Source organism: Teleopsis dalmanni, chromosome 1 (assembly GCF_002237135.1).
Source record: "Teleopsis dalmanni isolate 2A chromosome 1, ASM223713v2, whole genome shotgun sequence".
Classification (NCBI taxonomy): Eukaryota; Metazoa; Arthropoda; class Insecta; order Diptera; family Diopsidae; genus Teleopsis; species Teleopsis dalmanni.
The window spans coordinates 10,549,790-10,570,098 of NC_051846.1; the positions used below are offsets into that span (position 1 = coordinate 10,549,790).

Genomic DNA, 20,309 nt, shown 5'->3' on the forward strand with positions numbered 1-20,309 from the left:
ATCATCGGCCTATTTGTTATTTATTAATACGTCTGACTATACAAGGTGTTTCATTTTATAAATGCTGTAACTGTATAGTAGGGGCATAAATTTTTAAATTTTGTCGTTATACTTCATTTTCATTATCGTTAGTTCTATGAACTCTGTAAAGAGTTCAAAGAATTCATGATTATGGAATAAGATAGGAATAAAATAGTTTTATGTAAGAAATCCCACAATGATTAATACACACAAATTTGGTGACTAGAGATGCTCGCTGCCCGTGTAACATCTATTCTCGTTGCTAGTAAACTTTCTGGAAGTCTGGAAGTCTATGAGCGTCAACTTTGTCCGTTCGACTGATTGTTTCGTTGCTATGTCTACTGTAACATCCTCACAGAGTTACACTGCATAGCCCAACAATTCGAATATGTTGTAGCGATCCAAACAGTTACTCTTCAACAATTTAAGACCACGACTTGACATGGTTTTCGAGTTGTAGTATGAAAAGTTAAAGATGAAAAGTCAGGTTTCAGGTGTGATCTAGGTTTTCTCAGTGACTATGTCCCATAAATTGCCTAATTTCTTTAGGGTTATGTGCTATCACTATCTTTTACCCTTTACCCCACCAAGATAAATCGTGGTTAAGAAAAGTTTCAGTCAAAAAACTTTTAATATTTTCAAAGAGTTTGAATTCTTCTCAGTCTTTACTCAGTTAGGTATAAGAAAATTATACTTAAAATAGCCTCAATATCTCCAAAAGTTGAAGTAATATATCAGTTCTTGATTAATCCATTATGCATCCTATAATTTGTAGCGTAATATGTTTGAATATTATATGAGTTCATTAGATATTGAAACTCTGATTTTCGTTTCTTTGAATAATAAGTCACATTATAACACTATAAAAGGAACACCCTACTCTTGTCAATATAATATATTGATTGTATTTCACATTTTCATATCTTATAAGTCTAAATTATATTATTATAAAATATTAATTTTGAAGTTGATACGATACAATAAATAAAAGATATTATAATAATTTAGTAGTTTGACACTAATGAGTCTTTAAATTCCATAAAGGCTTTTCTATTTATTATTTTTAAAATTTTATTGTACAATAAATTTTCTTTCTTTTACTTCGAAAATCTGAGACAATAACGAGTTGAGTAACTGCAAGTCATAAATTTCGTACACAAACATTTTTATTATATTGGGTTTTGATAGGAGCACTTTCTATTATTTATGATTTAGCTTATTTTATTTTTTTTCTTCTTATTTTCACTAATTGTAAATTGACAAAATCTTGTTTTACGTTAAGCTCCTATGAAGTTAAAAGATTTTATTTTAACCCATATAAACCAGTTGCGGAAAAACGAGTAATACCACTTCGAATAGATACGTTATAATCGAGTAGTTTTGCGATTCGTTGAATCACTAATGGTCAACACATAATGTGAGTGGCAGTTTTCATCTCAGTATATACCATATTTATAAATTCATATGAAGTATCTATTATTACTGCGGTATATTAAAAATGTCCAAGCAGTATTTAACAGCTTTTGTTCTTAATTAATGTCTCAAATTTTGTTTTTCTTGTTTTTTCTTTAATATTGTAAGTGAAATAAATTAAAGTCTCGTGCCAATTGCTTTCATGCAGTTACTTTGTCTTCACGAAAGTTATTTCTGAGAATTAATAAATCCTAAAGAAGTCGCTTTACAATTCACAGAATTTGTGTTGAGATACATTGTATTCTCTTCCATTTTTTGTTTATTTTTGTTTTTTTTTTTTTGAATAAATTTAATGCATATCATTTCTACATCATACCAGCTTACCGCCTTTATCATTGCCTTATTTCTATCTGTAGTTCTGCTGTACTGCATGTAGTTGTATCTTAATTTAATCCAATTCATTCGCATTGTATTTTGTATCTTAATGTGATATTCTGTTTGGTCATAACTGTCCGTCCACACGAATTCGCATGTTCTGCCTGGCATTCTCTCTATACATGCAATCTTAGCGATTTCTGCTTCTTGTGAAACTTGTTTCTTGGCGCAGCGTCATTGGTTCGATTCATTTTGTTTTTAGTTTTTAGTTTTTAAGTTTTTAATCTTATTTATAATTTTTTCTCTTCTTTCACATGATTTTATGTGATCTCAAGTTTACTTCTCAGTTTTTCCTAAATCAAACGAGTTGCTGCAAGTTATTTTGCAAGTGCGTACGCTGGAGCATACTGCGACCATGTGTGGGTTAGTTGATGTGTCTAAGTGGTTTGGCTTTGTGCGTCCTCCAACTTTTCAGATGACTAATAAAAAGTGTCTTTCGTAGAAAAAATATTGCATTGCTTAGCGGATTTCATAAATATATCTCACAATATATTTATTATTTCTGTAGCTTTTTTTGTTTTTCATCCAGTAAGATGCTTTTTTGCTTATAGTTTGCTCAGAGAACTATTGAAAATTTATATGTAAGAGTATTGCCTTATATATAATGACACATAAACTAATATAATCTTAATTGCATTCAAGTAGTTTAAACCGAATGTGAACCATTTTGTTTTTTTGATGACAAAATATCTACGCTTTATTAAGATTCTGTTTCTTCAGTAAATTACAATATAAATAATCATTCTCTTATCGTTTTGTATTGTGTGTAAACAATATCTCCTTTCCAGTGATTCATAAATTTAAGTACCGAAATTTCTTATCGCTGCCAGAAAATTCTATTGGAATTTTTAATAAAAAAATATGGTTAACCGAACAGTAAAGTTTTTGTGTTAATTTCATTAAAAATGATTAAGTCATACAACAATTCCAAGAAGTTTAAAAACATAATATATAAAACTAATTTAAAAAGTTTTAAAGTTTTAAATGCGAAAAAATGTTTACTAAGAATCGTTGTGTTTTTACTCTCATGAGATTTACAAACTTTTTCTAAACTAAATTATTTTTCCACAAAAATATATTTACCAGTATTAGAACATTTCTATAATCGACACTTACTGATATTAGAATTTCTCTTATAAATTTATAGTAATTTGCATAAAAATGTAATGGATTTGATGGTAAACTATGTTGTGTAACTCTGACTATATCTGCAATCCAAAGATAGAACTATTGCTCCCTGGCGACATCTGATGGAATATTCATGTCGAAAGAATTAGTTCATGAAATTCAGAAGTCATTACTCAAATATTATATGTGAATTTTGATTAAACAAATTTAAGCAGCCGTGAATAAATTCATAAATTATAAATATATAATTCGATTGATCAAAAAACAAGTAAAAGATTTTTGAATAATTAGTTAAAACCATAAACAACCGCTCACAAGAACAAAGACAACAAAGCACACCAATTTCCTATCTATATTTCTCTCTGTGTGAGATATTAATAGCAAGCAAATGAGTAAACCTTATACCTTATAACTTTATATAGATTTAAGTGAACCTTATATCTACAGTAACAAACAGAAGTAGTTGTTGTTTGTGTTATACATTTTTCTACCTTCTATTGTTGTATTTACCATTCTACGTACATGTAGTTGTACTTTTGTTGTTCATATAACACTAGTGAATGTAATGGTACAGTAAACAAACGAATAGATTTTAAATAAGTGAATGCTTGGCACAGATTTTAAATGAGTGAATATATAAACGCAATGTTAACACTAACTTACAAATTCACAAACAGTTGCATTTATGATACAGTGTAACTTTTGGAATCTGTTATGAATATCACTGGACAGAATCCTCTGGATTTAAAGTTATTGATGAATCTGATTTCTTTTGGTTCAGGATCTCAGTCCGTATTTGCTTAAACAAAAGCCATTTCCTGGCTTCGTTTCATTGCAAACGCTGGACAGGATATATAGATGCAATCTGACTATCCCCCAAAGAGGTTGGGATTTCTATGAAGGGCAATTTTCATAAGCACTCTTTATCGTAAGCCTGTCAGCTATTTTGTTTATTCAATCGCAATAATCAATTCATATTATTAGATTTTTGCAGCTTTTAATTAACTTAAATTGGATAATGTGGAATTGAAAATATATTGATATATAAGATATATTGTGAATGAAGAGATTTATTGTTTCAAATAAGTACAACATCAACATTGATGAAAAAACATAATAAATACACTTTACCGCGTTACAAATATTTCGTTAAAGTGCATATATCGCAGTCATATTATTTATGTGAAGGATATAAAGCTTTAACTTGATATTTTAAATTAGTTAGTTCTACTGGAACATTTTCTTTATAAACGGTGGAGTTTTAAAGCGCTTTGAAATGAGCTGCTCGGCTATAATGCCTGACTTCAGTACATAAATTCAGGCGTTTCTAAAATCATTGCTCGAGAATACTAGTACTAAATTAACAATATTTTTATTGCAGATTATTTTTATTATTTTAGTTAATGTATATATTATAGTCTTTTTATGTTAAAATGCTATCTCTTAATTTACAACTGATATGCATTTTCATATTTTTTCATTTGTAAAGAATTTTGCAAGAGATTTAATGTAATAAATCTTTAAAGGGCCATTATTCACACTCTAAAACGTTAACATTTCATTTATTGAAGTTAAGAATTCTAAATATTAACTAATACCGTCCTTGAGTAACGCAGTCAAATACTTAACCCCAATTGACCTCTTTATTTGTTTGTACATAAGAGTAATTGTGCTATCTCACACTCAAATTTCATTGAATGTATATATGTACATATATTTGTTACAGCTGCAAACCCAAACAGCACCGACAGTAAATGTATCTGCGGAGTGTTGGTTAATTTTATTACGCTACTACGACGACGGTAGCTGTTCTCATATAGCAGATTATCTCCAACAACAGCAGCAGTAATGCCATAATCCTGCTGCCACTTTTTGGTTGCTAGGAGACGCATAAAATTTTATGTTATGATTGACTACTTTCACTCCAAGATAAAGAAGGATATTTTAGGTTCCTTCAGGATAATAGGCTTTCATGTGGTATACGAAAAATTATGATAAAATCGTCTATGCTGCTCGTGCAACGTCTTAAAGTACCTCTATATGAAGAATTTTTATTTTTCTCAACTGACTTATTTTGGGCAGTACCCATCCCAGCCTATAATATAATTATGCGCTATAAAAACCTTTATTTATTTTTGCTTGTTTTTTTTCTTTTTGTTGTATGTTTAAGGAAGTGTGTACCTTGTTTTGGTAGTTACTTTTTTGCAGCATCCATGGGTCAAAAGTTGCGGTGGTGTAACTAAATTTGTACTGAGAGCATTTATTTGGGCTTCTGTTGCTCTTTGCTGCGAATTTTGGTGAATGCGCATGTTTCTGCAAATTGTTTTTCATTCATGCACCTCCGAATCTCATATCGAAAATTGTCAGTTTGCGAACAGAAATCGTGGGAATTTGTTTGTTATATTTGCGTTTCGGTTGCACAAATTGTTGGGGAGCCTCAGTTGAAGTGTTACAAAATCATCAGATATATTCTAAATAGTTTTAATAATAAAATCAAGAAATAATATACGAAAAAAAGTTTCTAGTACTTTTGCAAAATATCTAATATGGCAATCAGCGATTAAGAAAAAAGCAGCTTAAAGTGTAAAGTGTAAAGTGAAGTTAATTTAAATACGCATTTACATGTACGTGTGTGTATCTATCTGCACCTGGCGGGTCAAACTCCTGACCAAGGTAAACATTATTTATCTTTACACAGCAGCAGCAGCAGCAGTGGCAGTGTCAGCAATAAAAACAAAATATCTTTTTTGTTATGTTATACTAATGTACTAAGTCAAGCAAATTATTTGTAGGCAAAAACTTCATCATTTCCCTTGCTTTATTTCCTTTGGATTGTTTCCTCTGTGCTATGTGCTATGTGCTATTCTGCTTAATGTCTTATGGGAAAGATTAGTTTGTGAAACACATAAACTTGACTCATTAAATATTTAAATGACAACTTGCGGCAAGTCAACACATTTGCAGCTTTAAGAATAAATAATAAAAGTTAAAAGTTATCGTAAAAAGACTTTAATGCTCTTTGTTTACTTGGAAGCAAACAGCTTCCAGCAATTTCAGTGCAGTGGTTTAAGGCGAACCAGAATACCAAAAACTTTTATATTGCATGCAAAATGATTTTTGGGTGTTGGGCTGGTGTCAAGGACGTACATTGTGATGCTACTGCTGTTTTGGTAAAAGCGCTGTGTATCTATACCTAGAATTTTCTGCACAAATGCATTTAGTTGCAGTATGATTTCCTTTAATTTCACTGCAATTGCTTGTGTTGCCGTTAAAGTAACGTATTTTGCATATAAAAATCATTTCATTACAAAAACTGTCAATTTCAGAAAGAATGCATTATCCTTTTTTATAATCTTCACACAAAGTGCTGGGTCAATAGGTCAACCACATCAGCAAAAATTAATTCTATGGGGGAAAATAGCTAATAAATTATGCTTTTTACTTTACTCATTTGTTATTACACAAAGATAAAAAAATTATGAGGTCGTTACACATTTACAATATTTTTAAAAAAATTAATAATATTAATAATATTAATAATATTATATAAAAAACAAAAATTAAAATGTGTATTATTGTGTATTGTGTATTAATTTTTTTTATCGTATTATGTAGTCTTTTAATCATAGTATTTTTTAAAGATTATGAATTTTGGTAGCAAAAGAATCTTTTCCAAATGATTGATGATTTTCTACTCATTCAATAGCTTTGTTTTCAGCTGTTTTATTTAAATATAAGAAGAATAAAAAGCATCAGTGGCTCAATTCCAATAAGAAGAACGAGGGCTAATCGCCAACAACGGATATCATTTTGGTTCAAGTTTTAACTTTTGCTTTTTTTTGATATATTTTGTTTTTAATTTTTAATATTTTGTTTTTAATTTTATATATTTTGTTTTTAATTTTAAGTATTTTGTTTTTAATTTTATATATTTTGTTTTTAATTTTTTATATTTTGTTTTTATATATTTTTAATTTTATATATTTTTAATGTTATGTATTTTTAATTATTAGCTAGATATTTGCACATAGACCAATGACCACATATCGAACTTATACATTCATATCAATATCAGATTTGAGTGCTTTATGAGACTGTTCACTCCAATACTGAAAACAAAGCTCAGCACCTCGAATCTAAGTGCTTTAAACCAATTTTTTTACTCTAGTTTTTGAGAAAGCCAGACAGTTAAAAGAGAATATCTTTCAAAATGTCTATAATACCTGTATTCTTGCACTTCCCACATTCATTTTCACTGGTAATGTATAATGTGGCCGTCTATCATTCTACAGCTCTTTCGATGGGCCTTTAATATAGATTCTTAATTGTTGAAGTTATTTTAAAAATAGAAATTAATCTTTTTTAATGGATACAATAAAATAAAAAAATATTTTTTATGTACTAATACACTTGTTAGTACACTGATAAACAGTTTTTATTGCATATAACATAAACTGCGTCTGCAAGACAGAGGTCTTGTGGTTCAAAGCCCCTTCCTAAAATATTTCGGATCATTTTACTTTGGATACAATAGATTTTTTTGATTTAAATATTTTTAAATGAATTTTCATGATTTTTTTTATATAGCCAAACATTACAACAATATTATTAAAAACTACACATTACCGTCGTTTAATTCGCTCTATTCCCTATTAATTTCTTCAAATTTGCCTTAAAATTTCTTTAAATTTTCCTGTTTCCAGTTCGTTCACACACATTGAACATTTCTACAACAGATTGTGCTCAGGAATCAATTGTTGCTATTTCTGACTATATAAAACTCTTGGTGTTTAGATTATCTTAAACACAGTTTATCGTTGTATTATACCTAGACCTTTCATTTGATCTTGAAGTCTATTTTGAGGACATCATACAATACAGTAATAAAGAGAATAGGTGACACATTCTTGCATATTGTTAATAGAATAATACTTCGCTAAGCATACTATTGTGCAATGTTCTGCAAGTCACCTTCTTGTAATTGCATTTTATTATCTTTGAAATTATTTCAGGAATAAATCTAAATGATTGATTATTATTCATATACTCAGAAGCACATGGAAACCTCCTCGGAGTCTACGAAAGCGAAGTACATATACCATATGCAGTTGATTTTGATAGATTGTTCGACAACTATGTAGATGGTTTTTTATGATCAATTTACACATTACTTGTTGAAAAAGGACTTATTAGATCAGATTACGTTTTCTAGAAGATTTGCAATACCCGAATAACTTACTAATTTATTTCTAGAGAAAATATTACATTTGAAAGCCTTTATCTCCTTCTTACGTATCTGTTATTCCTTTTTTCTATTCCTACTGTGAATATATGATGAGCTCATACAATAAATCCTAATAATCCAATAGCTAATATAGCATAAATTATTCCTAAAGATCCAAAAGTTTCTTTTTTCCTGATTCTTGTCTAATAATATGAGAAATTATTCCAAATCCTGCAAGAATTAATATATAAACTTCTGGATATGCAAATGAATATATATAAAATTTCAAAATTTTTTATGAGGGAACTTTTTAAATATTAGTAGATATTTTAAATATAAATAGGAATACGCTTAAACAGGATTTAGTTTAAAATTTGTGTTATACAATATAAAGTGTGTATGACTAATGACAGTAAATATTTTACGTGCAATAAATATTTATAACTATTACTCTACAATATTAAATATAATTTTATTTTTAATTTTTTCCAATAATATATTCGATGAAATATTTCACGTACTTTTGTAAACGTGGTTCTTTACATATTTAATAAAAATTATGAATTATGTAAATAAGTCGCTCAAATAAGAGAACAATGTAAATTATTAAATTTATGTGATCACAAATAATTTTTAAAAATACATTTTAGTGCGTTCAGTATTAAAATGTCAAAAGTCACGAATTTGCGTTTACAGAACCAATTTTATTATATTTATTTTGCAAATATAATTCCCTGCTTTCTATTTACTTTTTCAGGTTCTGTTTGCACTTAGTTAGCCACAAACAAATTAAAGATAAATACAGCAAACTTTATTCTAACAGAAAAGAAATTGTCAACCCAAAACACAATGGCACAATGAATTATAATAAAAAATAGAGTAAATAACGTTTCTGACCAAAGTAACAATAACGGAGACGTTGGTTGTGGATTTGCAAAAAAGAAGAACCGTCACAGAAATTTGCGCAAGTTGACAACATTTTATGGACGGAATTATGTTGGCAGATTATGAGATTTCCAGATTTTAATGTCATTGACATTCTAAAGTTTAACTGCCAGCAACCAGCAACCAGTAACTAGCAACCAACAACTGACAAACAACTGACTGACTGACGACTTGTTTTCTTGATATGATCTAGAAATATTAGAAGACGGAAATTTTAACAAAAACTACTAAAAAGTTTTGATTAAGCCAAAATTATTGAATGGTATTATGATTTTCGTTTCGGTACGTGATTTTGTTTAGGGAAATTCAAATTCTATTCTTACTTACTTACTTACATATATACATACTAACTTACATACAGCATAGACAAATTTAACAAAGTATTTAAGTGCTTTAAACATTTGCTTTTGCTTTAAAGTTGACCTTATTTTATACTTTACGTTTGTATAAACATCATTATTTTAAATTGCAATCATTAATAATAAATTAAATTCTGCAGTTAGTTAGAGACTTCGTTGTAAACAGACTAAAGCATACGAGAATTCATTTTGTATGGATTAAGAACACTACTACTGATGTGGGCAACATTTCAAGATTTAAGTAGTGCCTTTCACTTTAAAAAATACTTTTTAAATAAAATGAAGTCATTCAGTCCCATTGATGTGATATATTTGCTTTAGTAAAAGTGATAATATTATTAAAGCGAAATACTACCTGACTTGAAAGAAAAACTTCTTTCCAATTAGAACTAGACTTGTTTTTTAATAGGCTATAATAAATGTGCATACGTATCTATAAAATAATTAATTCGTTTTTATAAAGGAATTTTAGTCTTAAATGACTCTCTCCGCACGGGGAGGTACGCAGATCTTAGATCAATCACTTAATAATCATAAAGCTTATAGGCAATACATAAATTAGTCAATGAGATGGGTGGGACCCTGCAGTACCCCCAGCTATCAAAGAGTAAAAGTGCCTAGTTGCGCTGACTCGAAAAAAGGATCAACATACACACATACATACATACAAATGATAACAAATATTTTGATGTTGTTTGTTAAACACGCCATATCGAGGACTTTAACGGGTTTATATATGTTGATCGTGAGAATCGCTAACAATCCACAACATAGTATCCATATTTCAAAATAAAATATGAATAAATTTTATAGTTGTTTTTGAGCTAGTAACTGTCAAAGTAAAGAAATTCGACTCAACTTACAAAATAACTTCGAATATAGAGTAATGTTTTTATTTATCTATATAAAATACAAATATGTGTATATTATCTTTATGTTTTGTTTATAACTGAATATAAATTTTTTGATAATATTAAAATGATTACAAATTCAACTTAGAGTTCTGTCGTGTTTCACCATTTGCCCACATCTGTGGAGAAATTATTCAGTGGTGGCAGTTATAAATAATATCAAGTGCTCTACAATTTATATGGTTCATATCCGTTAACTTCGAGTAATTTGTTTATGACTTTTGAATTATTGATTTATTTTCCAGTTTTAAATTTGTATGTTCGAAAATAATTGCATTTGTGCATTCGGTTTATTAAAATTTGAAATAAGAACAATTCATAATATATACTTACTGCATTTAAACACTAGTTCTATAGTTACTAATTATCCTCTTTAAGTCAATTGAAAATATTCCAAATTATCTTTAACAGTGCAATTGTCTTCTGAGCAGTTATCAATAAATATGTCTGCCGTACTTATAAAATATTAATTTTAATTTAATTTTTTTTTTTTTGTCATACACGTATAAGTCTGCTCTTCACATTTTGATAAATGCTTTATTAATTAAAATTTTTTACTAATTTTTTTTCTATTTTGTTCTCTTTTCAGGTAATGAAAAAACAACATTGAAATAAATTTTTATGCAGTTTCAGTTGCATTTGCAGTTGCATTTGCATTATACAAAAACAAAAATATCTCGAATAAAGTGAGTACTTAAAAAACATATTAAAAAGTTGGTTAATGCAAACGATTTTTATTTGGTTTAGTTTGAAACTTTGTTTAATTTGTTAACGCACTCGTTATATGCGCCGCCATGACAAAAGTGTAAATTAAAATGTTTTAATTTTAACAAATAAAAAAACAAAAAAGAGTTCTTAAAAACACATATATAATATATTACATTCATGATACTTTCTCTGGTCTCTTGAAATACGTTGGTAATTTGCAATTTTATTCCCACGCATAAACCATAAACCATTGCAGCACACATCCGACACCTCTTAATGTAATTTTATATCAGTTTTTTCGTCCTGTTTCACTGTCTCCATAATTAAAATCAGCCTCAGTGGCATTAAATACTTTCAGTAAGACAGGAAAAAAATGTTTAAATATTCCGGCGTTTGGAACAAAGTTGCAAAGTTTGTATGACACTTGAAAACGGGGGTTTATGCACGTTCATTCTAGCCGCCACACACGTTCACCACAGCGCACATGGGTTTGCTTAAAGTTTTTCAGGCATTCGCAACAAAAAATTGTCAAAGAAAAAGTACTGAAAAAGTACTGAAAAAGAGTTTCCGTGTGTACAATAAATCTGAGTTTAATGAACTTTTTAGAGTTTAATAACGCAACACTTAACTTTAGCATTTCTTCTCCTCTTTAGTTTTACAATACCTTTTTTTTGTTATGCTCTTCACATTTATTTTCTTCGGCGCTTCTTTAGTCGATTAAATGATAGATGGGCTTTGTTATACGTTTTTGATTAATGTACAATATGTCAAAATATTACAAAATGAAGTAGCGTAGAGTTCTATATATGAGTTAAGTAATATTAGTCATGGAGAAGATTTATAAAACTTACTTCACATATTGTTTTTTACATACATTTTGTATGAAATACATAAAGACATCCCTTCTCAGTAGGACAGACCTGAAATGTCTGTATCTTAAAAAATATATAATAGTGAAGAAACATTAGATAATGGCTTCTCATATGGTAGGGACATGTGTATGTCCAAGTAGACATGAACAATAATTGTAAACGGCTTCCCGACTGTTTAGACTGTTTGTAAAAAGATAAGACTTATTGTCACGGGTGTATATAAGGGGATATATAGGCGATGTTCTTTTTAGAAAAGTTTTGATGAAAATTTAATAGTGAAGAAACATCAGATAATGGCTTCTCATGTGGTAAGGACATGTGTATGTCCAAGTAGACATGAACAATAATTGAAAACAGCTTTCCGATTTTAATGTTTTTTTAGTTTAGAAAACAGTATAATAATAATAATTAAATGAAAGTTCTTTTATTATTTCAATGGAACAACTTTTTGTTGTAAAGAACAAAATTGTTTCTTACCCCCTTCTCCTCAGCTTCCTGGTTGCACTAATATGTGTCTTCAGGCTTGATCTAAATCGGGAAGAAAATGTGGTGTCTGGAGTTCCTATCTCAGTCTAATATTCGGAAAACTTTAATGAGGTATTAAGGAACAAAATTGTTCTTAACTCCCTTCTGCTTTTTGCTTACACACGCTATTAGTCATGTTTGTAGTAAGTGTCCGGTTTTGATCCGAACCAGGGAGAAAATATTACGTCAGTAGTTCTTTTTTATTAGAAAAGCTTTTATGCGGAACCAGGGAGAAAATATTAGGTCAGTGGTTCTTATCTCAGTGTGGTATAACAAAAGCTTTAATGAGGGACAGTCTCGTTCTCATTTGAAAGAATGGATATCTTTTATTCTGTTGTAGACAGTTCTTATATATGGTCATAGTGCACCACTGAAATGAAAGTTCCGAAATTTTTTATTTTCTAATATATTATATCAATTATAATGTATAAATATATGGTATTGCTGTTGTTAGCCATGTATTTTTTTTTATTGTTTTAAAAGCAAGGTTCATTTTAGATATCATAGCTGAATTATTGTTGAATACATAGTTAATTCATTGTTTTGAAGTTGATATTCTTTTTGAACCTTTGAATCCATATCCTCAATCCAATTTACTAGGTTTTTTGAATTGGCGCGCCAGTGTTAGGGTTAAGATAATGCCATATATTAAACGACAATGATTCATGATTAACAATAGAGTTTTTCAATGCGCTTCTAGAACGTCGAAACTCCATTATACGGGTATTAACAAAAAAATTTCTTTAAAATCTATTGATAGTTAAGTTCTCTGAACTATTTTAATATTGTATTTTATTTAATATAATAATATTTCTACAATTTGTCTACATATGTACTTTTTCAGATTTATATTACTGCAAATTTAAATACATATAAAAAACCACGTCAATTGATGATTTCTTTTCAATCGAATGAATTAGTTCACCTCTTTTTTTTCTGTTCTTAATTTTTAAAAGTTCTATTTACATAAATTATTCAATAATTTCAGTTTTTAATTCGAATTTGCCTTTTAAACAAGGAAATTAAAACACAATGAAGCAAATACTATTTCCGTTTTTGGAATTTAGTTATCATAAAATGCCTCCATACAGTCTGAGGTTACTTAAAGTTATTAGGCAAATTATTTTTTTAATCTAGCTTTTTAAAAATTTTTTTAAATAAAAATAAACCAAACAAAAAATATAATTAGTCATTATTTCAGAAACATTTTAAATTTATTTTTTATTTCGTCATTGTGCTCAATTTGATTTGATTTTTATTGCTTCTTTGTGTTTAATTAAGAAATATATTATTAAAAATTTACATCTACAAAAAAGACGACTGTTGTTAACCACTGTGTATATACATATATAAATTATTATACTTTTCAAATTTAATTAACTTTAAACGCTTGTCGTGTCATCAGACACTTGAGTAAATTGCTGTCTATCTATCAAGAAGTATTGTAAAACCTCAAGTGGTTCACAATTATGATTAAACTACCATATTATATACATAGAAACATTTCTGAAGTGTTGATTTTGATGTGGAAATATCTCAAAATGTTTAAATTGAGACACAATATATTTTTAAGAATACAGTAATAAAAATATGTATTTAAAAAAATTAATGTATTCAAAAAACTAATGCCCCGGGTGAGGCTCGAACTCACGACCTTAAGATTATGAGACTTACGCGCTGCCTACTGCGCCACCGAGGCTATATGTAGATAAGCGATGACAATAATTCTATAATAAAATTGAAACACTTTTCTTTCGATAATTTAAAAATTAAATTGGATATAATCTTTATGATATCAAAAAAGTATTTATTTTATAATCAATAAAATCATATAAAAATTTTATAATTTTTATATGAGTTTAAAAAACAATAGGTTCAAGTTTTATTAATATGTGCATTTTTATAATATTATATGTTTTTTAAATTGCATTATAATTATTATTATTTATATCACGCGAATATTTTCCTTTCTATTCATTTTTATTGCATATATAAAAAATATTTATTACAAAATTAAAATTAAATTTTATTTGTATATAAAATAATTGATTCTACTTTTCTTAATAGGCTAATTGTATGAAAGAAAAATACATATTAGAAAACCAGAATTTTTGTTATCGATATCGTAAAGTAATTTGATGTCAATAGACTTTTCAATTGCGAACCCATAACTTTATATATATACATTATTAAAGGTATGAATAAGAATGGACTGTCACATTGCTATATACATCAAAACAAAAATCCTTTTTTTTTTGTCATAAAATATAATATATTTTTATATTGATTCATACTTATCTGCAAAATATGTAAATATTTACATTTGGAAAAATGAATATTAAAGTATAAAGTATTGTTATGTATATATACCTGTATGCGCTTGTAAGAATGCAAGTATGTACCAAGTAAACTTAATAAAAAATGAATCATTGCTATTATTTTAACTGTTTTTAATAGGTATATGCGTGCATTTAATTTAATTTTTTAACTTAATTTTTTAATATAATTTTTTATTAAGAACTTTCTAGAATTTCGAAGAATACCTCGCAAAGAAGTAAATGAACTCTATTTTGCAAAATTTCTTTACATAATTTATTAATGAATTATTATTATTTTAATTTAGTTTTAATTTATTTTATTTAACAAACTATACTAATTTCCAATGACTGCCTTTATAGCTTTAATAAATAATCTTGCATTTATTTTTAAAATCCCGTCGCTGCAAAGTTCAACAACATATTTTTATGTTTAAATAATATTAAGAACTTATAGTCACGATAGTTGTGTTTTTTACATTTCATGTTGTAATGGTAGTAATAAAGTAAGACCCAGGTGTAGTTTTTCTCAAACCAAACAAAAGTATAATAATCATCAACATAAAATAAATCTAATATAATTAAGAGATGTTTTCTTGTCTTTGTTTTTTTTTTTAGTAAGGAAAATTGGTTTTTTTTGCAGTACCGTGAAAAAATAAAATAATTTTATTGATGTAATTATCTCTTATGTTTCAGGGATTTAGAAAATTTGGATACAATAAAAAAATTTACTACTATAAGTGACATTTTATTGTATCGTTGAATTTTACTTAACATACATATAAAACTAAAAGAATATTATCATTATTTCATTAACAATACAATCTATGTTTTAAAAAATATAAGTCAATTTATTTAAATTTACTTATTTATTTATATAAACTATTTATCAGCTAGAAATTGCACAAAGCCAGGCTCTGAGAAGACTTTTTAAGGCACCATACATTAGGATGAATGACTGACTTACCAACACCACGTTATTGAATCTCAAAATGGTTACAGGCTCCTCGGGGAGGTATGCAGATCTGAGGTCAATTATTGCTTAGTCTGATGAAGTGAGAAACAATAATCTAGTCAAGGTGTAAAGAGGGGATTTGAAAATATCTCGAGTTAAGAAACAGTAAAAGTGCTTAAGTGCACTGGCTCAAAACAGCTTCAACATAATAATAATTCAACATAAAATTAAAATATATGTACTTAGAGAGTAATTACTATATGTATTACAATTTTTTTATTGAGAGCAGTATAACTAATCAGGAAAATAACAATTATCATTCTCTAAGTTCATAACCCTTCTATTCTCATAAGATCCATTGAGTAAACTAACTGAAAGTCAAGACGCAGTTTTTATGGTATTTTTGGGAATATATTTATATCTTCTCTATAACTCACAAAATACTAATAATTTTTTTAAAATTTTAGTTTTTTATATGTCGTGATGCGTTAAACGTACATCTAAATGTTACATTCATATAGGCTTTAGTACCGCTTTGTAAACAGGTATTTTACTTTCAGCACTGCGCTAAGATTAATGCCGAAGTAATTAATATCAATTTTTGATTTTTATATTAAGTTTCATTTTATTCCATGCCTCTTTCTTTATGGTACAATAATCTGAAGCGTGAGATCTCTAAAATGTGATTACCTGCTTTGTTTTGGCTTAACCTTAATGTTCTAATTTTTAAATCTATTTCCGATTGCATGTAATTCGGTTTGGATATAAAATACGTTTCTCGTTCAGGTTTAAAAATTACTCTCTAAATTATCATTGAGCTTCTGATGCAACACTGCTGACTATTTCTATTTAAATAAAGTATTTTCCTCAGAAACCAATATTAGACACTTTTGTAAAATGGTTGTTAAAACATGTAATCAAATTTTTTGTGAGTTCCCGAATACGAGTATCAGCAGACTTGGGAACATGATCGTTGCGTTATATTATAATATATATATTATAATATATAATAAAAATATATAATAAAAATGGATTATAACAAAACCGTCCAATATGCTTAAGTGCATTAAAAGTATAAAATTTGATTAAGACGACTTAGATTAGCATAATATACCTAATAATAATAATCAAGTGAAAGCCATGGTCGCATTAGCAGAGTATATGAAGGATGGTTCCAATACGAATACATGAAAGAATATATAAAATAAAATATAATAATATGATTACTTTATAAAAAACTAATAATTCAAATTCAAATAATTACTGTTCATAAGTAGTCCGCAAAACCCGGTCTGTATTCAGTGTAAGTTTTTTTTTTGTTTTGAGTTTTATATAGTAAGGGCAATCCTATAACATTTTCGCTATTTGTTGTGAGATCGTCGTTACTTACTTAAATTTTAATACTTAAAGAAGATATTTAAATAACTATTAATTTAAATTTGCATAAAATAGTTAATGTGTGAAGGTTTTCATTTAAAAAACTTTAATATTATATTTAAACGCTTAATCGCCCAGCTTTGACCATGAGTAACCTTGTTCTTTGCAATTTTATTCCTCCTCATAGTCGTCGAAATGTTGCTGTCATGACACTTTATAGACAATTTTTATAAATTTAATGAAATAAAATGTAAAGTAACTTTGCGTTTTATTTTTTGAATGTTTGCATTTTTTCTAAAATTTGCTGTGTACTTAAAAACACTAACTTTGACATTACAAAATGCTTGCCACAATAAAAGCAGCTGCTCATTGAAGTCAATTTTAGTTATAAAACTTAAACGGACATTTCGTCATAATGACTAATGCAATTTATTTTCAGTTGAACATATTTTTTGTTCCATTAAAAAATAAAATCTTCTGTGGGAATATAAAATACAAAAAATTGCAAAAAAAAATTATTATATTTTTCTGTCTTTTATTAAAATCTTTAAAAAGTGTTAACTTTTATTTTTTCCAATATCTTATGCAACAAACTTTAAACATTATTTATTGTGCAATTTTGCATCAATGAGGAACTACAAACAGTTGTGCTGGACAGTTGTATATTTTTAATTATTGCAGGCAAATACATAGTTTGGGGTGCGCCTGTAGAGAGCAACTGAACACGATTTGTTAATTTTAATTGTTAAACTATAGTAAAAAATTCAAATTTGCATAAAATATTTATGAAATTATTAGATTTCATTTAATAGAAATAATTTTGTCTTAGAATGTCGTGGTTTTGAAGCAGAGAAGTAAGAGTATCTGTAAACATAAGTTTACAAAAAAGGTTGACATAAGTTGAATCGATTGGCACCACGATGCCATGCTTGTACTTTCGAGTCTTTACTAAAACCAGTTTGAGATGTGATAAATGGGGTAGTATTTTTTCGTATATAATAACTTTCGAGTTACCAATTAACATTAAGCTAAATAGCGTAGTAGTGCCATTGAGCATGTAAGTGAATCGTTTCTGAACCCAGTCAGTTTTAAACCGGAAGCTTGGACTTTTAAGTTGTAGTAGTGCGTTCTAGTGCCAATGAGCATGTCATTAAATCGTTTCTGAAGCCAGTCAGTTTTAAACCGTAAGCTTCGATTTAACCGCACTGTAAATCTCATTATCCTATGACAGTTAAAAGTAAATGTGAGATCTTCACTTCCGCATACTTCCACAAAGTATGTTTTGAATATTTTGGGCTTTTTTACTGTTGACACTTGTTAATATATATTTCAAAGTCTTAATATTGTAATTCTATATTTTTATTTGTGTCGCTTCCAAACGTTTATCCATCAGCAGTTTTTTTTAATACAGATATGTTGAATATTATTTAGGATATAATGTTCTATGCTTTTTTTTATTATTACAACTACTCAGATTTCCGTCATAACTACTTGCTTCCTTTATTTTGAAATATTTTATATTTATTTATATTATTAAGGGCATTAAGTACACGCTTTTTATTGCACTATCTTAAAAACTAACTTAAAAGCTAACAATATATTCTTTCAAGTATAATTTATTTAGAAATTATAAAAATTAGAAAATAAAACACAATTTTAGTGTTAAAATGTTAGTGTACTTCAAATTATAAATTATATAATGATACGGAAGTATAGAAAATTAACATTGAATTTAAAAGAAAAATAATATATTATATAAAAATAATATATAACTTATTTAGTTCAGTTAACAATAACTTTTTAAAAACTCTAAAATTACATGCATTTCGGGTTTAGCTTGGCAGAGCGTTCCATAGTCGGACTGAATGAATAAAGAAAATCCTAGTGGTAGCAACAAAACTAAATCTTGGAATTATGAAAAGCAGAGATCTGGTACTCCGGATATTTAGTAGTTTTCAAAATAAACAGAAATAAGCAGATTTGAATATTTAAATACTGCTCAATGTCACAACCCAGAATAGAGTTCCTATAAACTGTTAGATGATTAAAACGTTTAAGGCCATAGACGTATCTAGTACTGTAGTTCACTACAGTTCTCAATTTAGCAAGAGACTCGCAATCAAGTTTAGAGTACATTAACGCGGCATAAGTAATTATAGGCATTATCAGTTGTTTGACCAATAAACCACGCACATCGACTGCTGTATACTTAGTAGATAAATTCAAATATCTGAGGCAAATAAATAATTTAATAGTATTAATATATAAATAGTATAAATATTATAAATAGTAAAAATATTAGTACTATACTTTTATCATAAATACAATTTATTTATAATTATTTAATAACATTTTCACACCTAACTCTGTATTTAAGGCTTTGATTGCTATTTTGTACTTAAAGTAAATGAAATCAAATTGCGAATGTAATTTTCAATTTCCCTAATTGAAGTTGATTAACACTTTAAAAATTGCTTTATTTTAGTGTAGCAATTTTGTGACTAATTAAACAATTAAACAAATTACTGTTTTGCAAAATTGTCGCAAGACTAACTGAATTTTCACTTTTTAAACTTAACTTCGCGGTAAATTAATTAACTCTAAGTGAAGAATTTATCTGCAAACAAATGTGTTTTAGCACTGATACACTGAAAAAAAGTTGCAATGATGCGCTTGGGCAGTAAAGCGTGTTAAGTAACAGTTACTTTTTATGGACAACATTGTCACCAACAAAAAATAGAAAAAAAAAACTATAAAAAATTACTGCAATAGTAAACAATAAAAAACAACAAAAGTATCAATTGCATATATGGAAAAAAAATTTTTAATTAAAATTTAATAAAAAAAAATCAATTTCTCAGCAAATATCAAAATATCTACTTGAAGTGCAACTAATTGACCCAGTTTTTGTGTATATTTGGTATTAATACCAACTAATAAGCTCCTGCATTTGCCACAATTTTATTATGGTATAAATCCTCATTTGTGCGATACACTGCAACTATAATCTCAGTTTGAGCGAGAAGTATTCATTTTGTGCGACCAGATACTTGAAAATTTCAACACAGCATAAAGTGCACACGTTTAGCAGCTGCAAGAACGTATAGATATATTTGTGCTC

At 27.8% G+C, this 20,309-nt stretch overlaps 1 non-coding gene across 1 annotated transcript; it reads right to left on the bottom strand.

Moving 5' to 3' along the window:
- Positions 1-14,167: 14,167 nt before the first annotated feature.
- Positions 14,168-14,240, bottom strand: Trnam-cau. The gene has a single exon. It is a non-coding gene; the product is annotated as a tRNA-Met (tRNA).
- Positions 14,241-20,309: the final 6,069 nt, after the last annotated feature.